This window comes from Macrobrachium nipponense, chromosome 45 (genome assembly GCF_015104395.2).
Source record: "Macrobrachium nipponense isolate FS-2020 chromosome 45, ASM1510439v2, whole genome shotgun sequence".
Lineage (NCBI taxonomy): Eukaryota > Metazoa > Arthropoda > Malacostraca > Decapoda > Palaemonidae > Macrobrachium > Macrobrachium nipponense.
In genome coordinates, this window is record NC_061105.1 from 18,475,017 (window position 1) to 18,485,016 (window position 10,000).

The following is a 10,000-nucleotide window of genomic DNA, read 5'->3' on the forward strand; positions in this document are numbered from 1 at the left end:
GTTTTGACATGTGGCAGTTCCAGAAACAGAGACACTTTGGCTGGAAAACTCAAACTTAAAAAAAAAGGGGCACGTCAGATCGTCAAAACATTGACGACTTGTTATACACGTTGCGGCTTCATTAAAGCTCTTCCGTCTGAATGAGAATCATTACAGAAGTCTTCTTACTGACTCTTCATTCACATTCAATTATCACTTCTTTCCTTAATATTTACAAACTCACTTTACGTCATCATCTTCGTGCGACTGGGATCAGGTTTAGTTGAAAACAAAATTTAGGCCAAAGGCCAAGCACTGGGTCCTATGAAGTCATTCAGGGCTGAAATGGAAATTGACAGTATAAAAGAGCACCTCAGTGGCATGATCGGCATGGTCTTGACCTGCCACCTAGGTGGCCGCGAGTTCGATTCTCGGGCATTCCATTGAGGAGTTAGAGACTTGTATTTCTGGTGATAGAAGTTTTCTTGACGTGGTTCGGAAGTCACGTAAAGCCGTTGGTCCCGTTGATGAATAACCACTGGTTCCATGCAACGTAACAACACCATACAAACAAACAAGGCAGTATAAAAGGTTTGAAAGGTGTAACCTCGCAATTGCACCATAAATCAAGTATTAGGAGAGGGTGGAAAGTAAGATAGAGAAAGAGAATATGAGACGAGGTACAGTAAAGGGAATGAAAGGGGGCTGCAGCTAGGGGCCGAAGGCACGCTGCAAAGAACCTTAAGTAATGCCTACAGTGCACCGCATGAGGTCCACTGACGGCACTACGGGATCAGGTTCAATTTCACATCTCGTTTATAATTCTCTTTTTTTATTCTCATTTTCCGCTTCAGCGCTGAACGACCTCCTCGTCATAGGTCCCAGCACTTGGTCTTTGGCCTAAATTAATGTTCCAGTGAGGCAATCCTTTGCTATGAATACCATTTCTGCAATTAGCTACTACAGCCGCCATCTTGAATCATCATAATTTTAGTACAGATTACCACAAGAATGATATCTGCTGTTGATTTTAACCGTCAGCTTCGAGAAACATTTTCGAATAAAGTTTGCAGACACCGTAACAAAAAAAAAAAAAAAAAATTAAACAATGAAATTGAGAGAGATGTATTTTAGTTATTCATAGCAGCCATAATGGATACTGGCTGGTGAAAGCAATTCTCTTGCATGCAGTGTGTATAGTCATTGAACCTTTATATACATTCATACATAATATATGCAGTATCAGAGAGAGAGAGAGAGAGAGAGAGAGAGAGAGAGAGAGAGAAAGTATATCTATAAAAGTCAGCTCATTACTTCAAACCATCGAGCGATTATATGAAGGGCGGGTTCCATTAGTCATGAATCGTTAGCGAAATTCTCTCTCTCTCAAGAAGGTTATACGAGGCTGATCAAAAGTTTCGTATTGTTGGAAATAGCTGTTTAAGGTTTCTGTTCACATTTCATGGGTCTTTTTCTGTGTTTAATAATAATAATAATAATAATAATAATAATAATAATAATAATAATAATAATAATAATAATAATAATAATAATAATAATGATTATCTCTATCTAGCTGTAATGAGCGAAAGTACTTTTTATTTACCGTTGACATGAGGACAACAATACTGTTTGACTATTCATTAGTCACCTTCATTAGGCAGCAAGTCATTCCAATGGGGGTATTTGCATTGCTACGTACTATACGAAATACTGATTATTGTATCGCTCTATTTTAATATGATACAGTGGTTGTTGTTTGTTTATTTTGATACGTTTCTCAATTTAATTTCTAGTCTGAGAGAGAGAGAGAGAGAGAGAGAGTATCGGATATACACGAATACACAGTCCTAAAAGAACTACAGGCATAGGGGGGAGAGAGAAAGAGAGAGATCGGATATACAGGAATACGCATAGTCATAAAAGAACTACAGAGAGAGAGAGAGAGAGAGAGAGAGAGAGATCCCTTCATATAGGGTAGCCCGTAACAGGATTGTAAACCCGCGGTTTACAACTTCTGGCTCTGACAGGAGCTAATTAAGCGAGCGATCAGCGAGAGAGTAAAAACAGGACTGGAAGGCGATTAGCAGACATTCTCGAGGACTTAATCGGTAATTAGTCGTCTTTATTGGCTGCACAGAGCCCTGAGGGCTACAACAAGCCTTCCTACTCTTTATTTTATTAATCTTATCACCCATAGGCTGGTATAAGACCTGCTAGATGGCTGGATCTAGTTATACGAGTCTAAAGAAAGGTGCTTAAACAAGACCTATAACTGACTGATTTGCGAACGATAATTGCGCGGGAAACTCAAACGAGAGTCTAAATTCACACCAATTTCGGGCGGGAAAACCAAATTTGCTTTTAAATTTCTAAAAGTGAATTAAGATATGTTTGAAATTTGGGGAAATGTAAACAAATAGATAACAAGAAGGCATATCTTAAAGATCACGTCTCTATAGACGAAAGAATAAAAAAAAAAAAAAACACACACACACACACAAATAAATTGTATTTTAAAGCGAGTCTCCACAGACGGAAGAATTACCCATAAATAAGAAAAGCACGTCAAGACGAAACTGTCAAACTGAAAGAAGACTAGTTATTGAGAGGGTAATAAAAACGGCGTACACATCCTGGTTGCGTTTTACATAACGCATCCGGTGAGAGTTCCTGTTGAGTCAGGCGACGAAAGATTGAAAGGACTGTTTCTTTCAGTCCAGACCTTCCCTTCTTCTTTTATTTTTCTGCTTCTTCTTTTATTTTTGGCAATGCTCTGACGACATTCGTAGGGCAGGACGTTTGGGGCATTTCCGCCTCGATGTCCGAACTTTCACCCGCTAGACGTGACGTCACACACACACACAGAGAGAGAGAGAGAGAGAGAGAGAGAGAGAGAGAGAGAGAGAGAGAGAGTCTCTTCATTTTGCTAATCTTACAAATCACGGTATATCAGTACACCTGTCTGTTGATATAATCAACGACATAGCATACAGCTGCTACCTACCTGGCGGTCTGTTGTAGGTCGCAGTGGCCACGCATCATTAATGACTGTGGGTAGTGGTCCGATTAGTGGCCCCCAACTATCCATAATCCGCGGGCTTCCATCAAGAAACAGAAATAATTATGTCGACGGGGTAAGGTGATTGGGGGGCCCCCCGTCTCACAGACTGACTTCGTTGGTTCAATTATTTTGGTCCCTAATTAGTGGCCTTCAAATAGTGATTCCCGAGCAGAAGTTCCCCAGTAGTGGGTCCCCCCCACCCCGCCCACTGTAGTCCCCAAGTAGCGGTCCACGAGTCGTGGTTGCCAAATTGTGGTCCATGAGTAGTGGCCCCCAACTATGGCCCCAAATAATGGTCCCAAGAAGTGGCTCATTAATAATGGTCCCCCGAGTAGTAGTCAGAAAATATTGGTTTCAAGTAGTGGTCCCCAAATAGTGGCCCCAAAATAGTGGCCCCAAAATAGTGGTCCCAAATAATGGTCCCCTGAGCAGTCGCCCAAAAAGTAGTGGCCCCAAATGGCAGCCAAGAGTATGGACCCGTTGAATGGCCCCTAAATAGCAGTCTCCAATTAGTAGTCCCCAAATCAGTGGTCTAAGTAGTGTTTCCCCAAATAGTGGCCATAATTAGCGGCTCACATAATAGTGGCCCGTACACTCCCCTCCCCCGCACCCGCCCCCAAACTACACCAGGGGAAAAGGAGGTGATGTGTGATTGGCGGATCTCATTAACCTGCGCATAAGTGAAAGGAGGATTTGGTGCTAAGGGTCGGTGGGCCACAAAACCTTTATATATATAGACGTGTCCGGTGGTGAGCGTAGTAGTTTGTTGTGAGTGTTTAGTGACAGTGTGTATAGGAGTATCGCTGTTTACTAATAGGTTGCGGCGATTGTTTTTTATAGCAAGTAGGTTCGTATCTATTTATTTATCTCATTTACACACAATATATATATATATATATATATATATACATACATAATATATATATATATATATATATATATATATATATATATATATATACATATATATATATATATATATATTATATATATATATATATATTTACATATATATATATATATATATATATATATATATATATATATATATATATATATAGATAGTATATGAGATCAAGGAACTTTCCCTTGAACGAGTGATTATTATTATTATTATTATTATTATTATTATTATTATTTTTATTATATTATTATTATTGTTATTATTATTATTATTATTTCAAAATATACGCGCATATATCCCTCTCAGAATAGGAAAAAAATCAGTATCATATCAATACATACTTCTACAGACACGAAAAACAAGGAAACTTATGATTATTATTATTATTATTATTATTATTATTATTATTATTATTATATTATTATTATTATTATTATTATTATTATTATTATTATTATATTCAAAATATAAGCGCAGAAATCTCTGCAGAATAGAAAAAAATCAGTATCATATTAATACGTAACTATCCAGACAAGAAAACAAAGAAACTATACATAAGCCACAAAAAATAAATTATCTCGCGTAAATAAATAACTATAGAAACAAATAAAGAAAGTCTTCACTAATTTCCTTTTAACAAAAGGAATTGTATAACACAACGCTTGACCGAGGGACGATACAACCAATACAACAGTGACTACAATATACAGAGATACAATAAGAAAAATACAATTAGACAACATCGCCTCTATTTTTGGGCGAGTGAGGATACGGTCCCTTGCCTGCAATCTCTCCAAGACGGAGATCACTCGGGTGATTGGGACCTCAGGTATGGGGTAATTGGCCAAGACAGGTGAGAGGGGCTACCCCCCTCCCCCTGGTCCCTCTCCTTACCTGGATAACCAATGAGAAGGGTCTAGTTGAAGGTATGAAGTTCCCGTAATTGTTCCAAGAATAGAATGGCAGCATTTTTTTTAAAGGAAAATTTATTCCTCTCTCACAACGAGGAAGTGTCAGTAAGATTTTGGTCCGTTGTGTTGTTCAGATCGTGATATATTTCACATCCTTTTCACAGTGAAGGTTCCTGTGTTAAAACAGGTTCACTATACCTTGTATCGTTTCAAAATAGAATTTTCCATGTTTAAACAGATTCACCATATCTTCCATCGTTTTTATAGGGCTGTTTCCACTGCTGAAACAAGTTCGCTATAACTTGTATCGTTTTAATAGTTCAGTTTACAGTGTTTTAGCTTCACTGCAACTTGTATCTTTGTTATATTGCACTTTCCTGTGATTAAAGAGGTTCACTATATTTTGTATCTTTGCTATAGTGCAATTCCCTGTGTTGAAACATGTTCACTATAACTTGTATCTTTGCTATAGTCAGTTTCCTGTGTTTAAAAATTCACAATGCCTTGTATCTTTATAATAGTGCAGTTCCCTGTGTTTAAACAGGTTCACTGTAAGGTGTATCTTTGCTATAGTGCAGTTTCCTTTGTTTAAATAGGTTCACTATAACTTTTATCTTTGTTATAGTGCAGTTTCTAGTGTTTAAATATGTTCACTATAACTTGTCGTCTCTTTGTTAAAGTGCAATTTCCTGTGCTGAAATAGATTCACTGTAACCTATATTGTTATTGTAGTACGAATTCGTGTTATAAACAGGCTTACTATAACTTGCATATATTTATGGTACACTTCCTGTGCAAGAAACATTTGCACCACAACGCGACCAGAGAAATAATAAGAAAAAAACGAATATTTGCAAACATTTGAAGGACAACATCTAACCTCCAGTAACCAATTTTCCTTTCAACATCCCAGAAACACACGATTCCTAAGCCGTAAAGCTTCGTAAAAGCATATATACTCTGAAACGGGAAGTTTCCATTCAATTTCTGAAACGTTCGTGTCTCCAGGTAAGACGCCCTCAATTGACGCTGTCTGATCCCAGATGAGATTGGATTTTAATTGCACCTTCAGGGAGACACGTTAGGGAGGTCCTGACTTTCCCGTCATCTCGAAACAGAGCAGCTTCCACGTCGACTGTAGTTCTTACTAACCAGTTACGATTGTTGACATGGGAAGAGTTTTCATCTTCTTCTTCTTCTTTTCTGTGATAACGGGGCGTGGAATCTTTCGCATAGTTAAACCATTTCGACTACTTTTTTACCTGGAAGATGCTTAGGGGCCTTTTTTTTTTTTTTCAACTTTACGGTACAGATATATATATATATATATAATATATATATATATATATATATATATATATATATATATATATATATATGCGTGTGTGTGTACATTTACACGCACATTCTTTCTACAGTTTCCATTCATAAAATTTATTTATTTATTGCGAAAAAATATGTACATTTTTACTGCGATATAAACATAAAAATGTGACGTCTTCAAATTAAAATTCGTGGGCACAAACCATTGAAATTCTAAACTTATACTCGTAAAATTGCAAACATTGTTTTGATGAACTGAACACAATAGTTATTTTTTGCCCGGCACTCTGGAACCAAGTCCAAGTATTTTAATGCTTGGAGAGAGAGAGAGAGAGAGAGAGAGAGAGAGAGAGAGAGAGAGAGAGAGAGAGAGAGAGAGAGAGAGAGAGTCCAGGAAGTTCCTAGCATTGTTGAAATATATATCATACTTCGCCGCCCTCTGGATAAAAAGACAAAACAGTAAATAAAACGGCGACCTGACCCAAAAATGGCTTTTTCTTATTCAGATATAATTTCACGAAAAGAATTTTTGAATTTTGTATAAATCTAAAGACTTATAAATACGAATCTCCAAATATTAATATTAATAAAAAGATTAATAAATATAAAAAAAGTGACCTGACACAAAGATGAATTTATTCAGCTACGTTGAATCCACGAAAAAATTCTTGGATTATGCTAAATATTTATGAATACGAAACTCCAAATATTAATATAAACAATAAGAAAAAAAGAAAAATAGGTGACCTGGTCCAAAGATGATTTTATACAGACACTGAATCCACGAAACAAATTCTTGAACTTAATAGTTCTAAATATTCAAGAATACTAAACTCGAAATATTAATATTAAATAATAAAAAAACGATACTCAGACACTTCACAAATATATCAAGACTTGCTGAATCACAGACTCGCTCACACACACAAAGTCTTGACGTGCCTTGTCAACAAGAGCCCGTTAGAAATCCTTATTCCTTATTTGACCTGACCGTGGGCGGAGTTTACACCTGACGTATCGCACACACCTGAGGCTCCTATTATAGACGATTCGCATGTCATCGACCAAAAATACCGCGTTAAGAAAATTTATAAACTCGCTCGTTTGTCCGAGCGGGCGCGTGTGTGTGTGTATGAGTGGGTTTCCACATGTTTGCTTTCCTCGTTCGTTCGAAAAAGGGGATAATCGATAAACCAGGTAACATTCTTTCGTCAATTTATTTTTCCATAGGAAACTACACGGGGGGGGGGGGGGGGGGGGGGGGGGGGGAAATCGTGTTTTTTGTTTCTTATTTTTCTTCTTTTCATACCTTTGCCTTCGTCGTTCGTTCGGTAAAGGGAATATTCGACAAACCAGGAAATATTCTTTCGTTATCCCCCCCGGCCCCTCCCCTCCACAAAGAAGCTACACGCAAAAAGAAAACAAAAATCGTGTTTTTTTTTTTTTTTTGTCTCCTACTTTTCTTCTTTTCATATCTTTGCCTTCGTCGTTCTTTCAGTAAAAGGAATATCCGATAAGCCAGCAAACATTCCTTTTGATAATTTTTTCCCCCCAGGAAACAACAAGCAAAAGAATCGTATTCCCTGTTCGGTTGATAAGAGAAGAATCTATCGAATCACCAATAAATTATTGGCCATTTTCGTTCCCTTGATGACAACGCGCAAAACAATGTTTTATTTTGAAGGGACAACAGATGGCTTCAGAATAAATCTATTGGTTCTGAATTATTCAAATCTCTTGTATGAATAAAAGAATCTCTTGCTTTCGAGTATAAGATCATAGAGGACGTTTATTTAAACAAAGTACTCCCTCCCATATATTCTTTATATTCGTTCTATCAGTGGATCATATTGGTATTATTTTACCTAAATAATTCACGCACTAGCTCATCGACTGCTGCGCATTGAGGCCCCCAAACATATTGGTTGTTTGTAGGGTCAAGAGGGGCGTAGTTCTAGCAGCCTCATCTCCACGAGAAAATCGATATAAAAAGGCAGAAATGACGAGTTCATCTATATGGCTGAAACTTTCGTTGATTCTCTACACGCTCTGAAATCGCAAACTCCGACACGGACCAAACAAACGAATAACGAATTGCGAAACGTCGCTCATCTGTTACCTAGAGCGACAACCCCTCTCTGATGTCAAGAGAATGTGGAAGAAGTCCTTCTTGAAGTCCAAGGAAGTCCAGGCAGATTAAACAGAGAAGTCAACTGATTAGAGTGACGAGTCCACGACAGGAGAGATTGCTAGAATGTTCTCGAGCCTTTTGTGATATTGTTGTGATCAATGGTGGGCGCTGAGAATGTGCGTCAGACGAGCGCCCGCCAATCACGATACGTGTCTGTGCTATGGAATGACGATATTTAACGCCAGTTAAAAAAACATAGAACTGAAAAAAATTAATAAGATGGAATACTGTTGGAAATTGAAATGTGTTCATCATTATCCTAGGAAAATTAACTATATTTACACCGGCTTTATATACATACATACTTAGTACTTATATGTACTATATATATATATATATATATATATATATATATATATATATATATATATATGTGTGTGTGTGTGTGTGTGTGTGTGTGTGTAAATCTGTTAAAACAGGATACGTCTCAAATATAAAAGGCCCATTAAAAAACACTGGTTTAAAGCTAAGGGCTATAATTTCGGTGGACTGATTCCCACCCTCAGCAAGTAGTTATATACATCTATATAATATTATATATATAGTATTATATATATATATATATATCTATATATATATATATATATATATATATATATGTATGTATGTATAATTCCTGTGCTGTTAAATCCACATTACGGCATTTAAACTATCACTCCAGCATCAATGGGATGCTTACCTTGCGGGATGACGAGGCCTGATAAGAGTCGGGAACTGTGTCTCGTTTTGAGGCGTTTTGGACTCGACTTTGTCATACGTGTGGGCTGGTGGTGTTGGGAATAGAGAGAGAGAGAGAGAGAGAGAGAGAGAGAGAGAGAGAGAGAGAGAGTATTATCAAAGTTTCAAGCGTGAGTGATCTCTTGGTTAAAAAAGCTTCAGAGATAGGCAAATTTTACGCTTGATATGAGAGAAGAAGAAGAAAGAAAGAAGAAAGAAGAGAGAGAGAGAAGAGAGAAGAAGAGAGAGAGAGAAGAGAAGACGAGAGAGATAAAGAGGGAGAGGAGAGATAAGCATTCTGGGTCACACAGAATTCTCAAAACGTAGGAATCTGTTAACGGCTGTTTCCGCAAGTTTCCATTGTGACCTAACTTCGTCGTGGCTGACCTATGAAGTCTTGGTCAATAGGTCAAAGCAATAAATGCCGACGAGAGAGAGAGAGAGAGAGAGAGAGAGAGAGAGAGAGAGAGAGAGAGAGAGAGAGAGAGAGAGAGTCAGTCTATTAACAGGGCAATAAAACTTGAGGTGTGAATAGCGGATTCCTTTAGTGACAGTTGTTCCGTTTGTGACAATAAGATCGAAAACATGTATGGAATAATGATGATTTTGGACCTTCCTGATTTGTTATGAGAAATGTAACGTGTTTTTTTTTCGGAGATCAATGAAGAAGATTAAAATTCCATTTTTTTTTTTTTTTTTTAGGAATCTGATGATGTGATAGTTTTCTATACAAAATATTGGTTTGGAAATTGAAATTATGATAAAGGAAATTAAAAATAAATGAATTTTTTTTTGGACTTAGATGGTGTTATGAAGATTTTTCAAGAAGAAATTCCCCCCCACCAAAAAAAAAAATAAATAAAATAGAAATATGAAAGGAAATGATAAAGAATTAGAAAATCGGTTAAAAC

The 10,000-nt window shown here is 37.0% G+C and overlaps 1 protein-coding gene across 2 annotated transcripts in view; it reads left to right on the top strand.

Moving 5' to 3' along the window:
• Positions 1-10,000, top strand: part of LOC135214114 (uncharacterized) — a 33,008-nt gene that overhangs the window by 415 nt on the left and 22,593 nt on the right. The gene's annotated exons all lie outside the window — the stretch shown is intronic.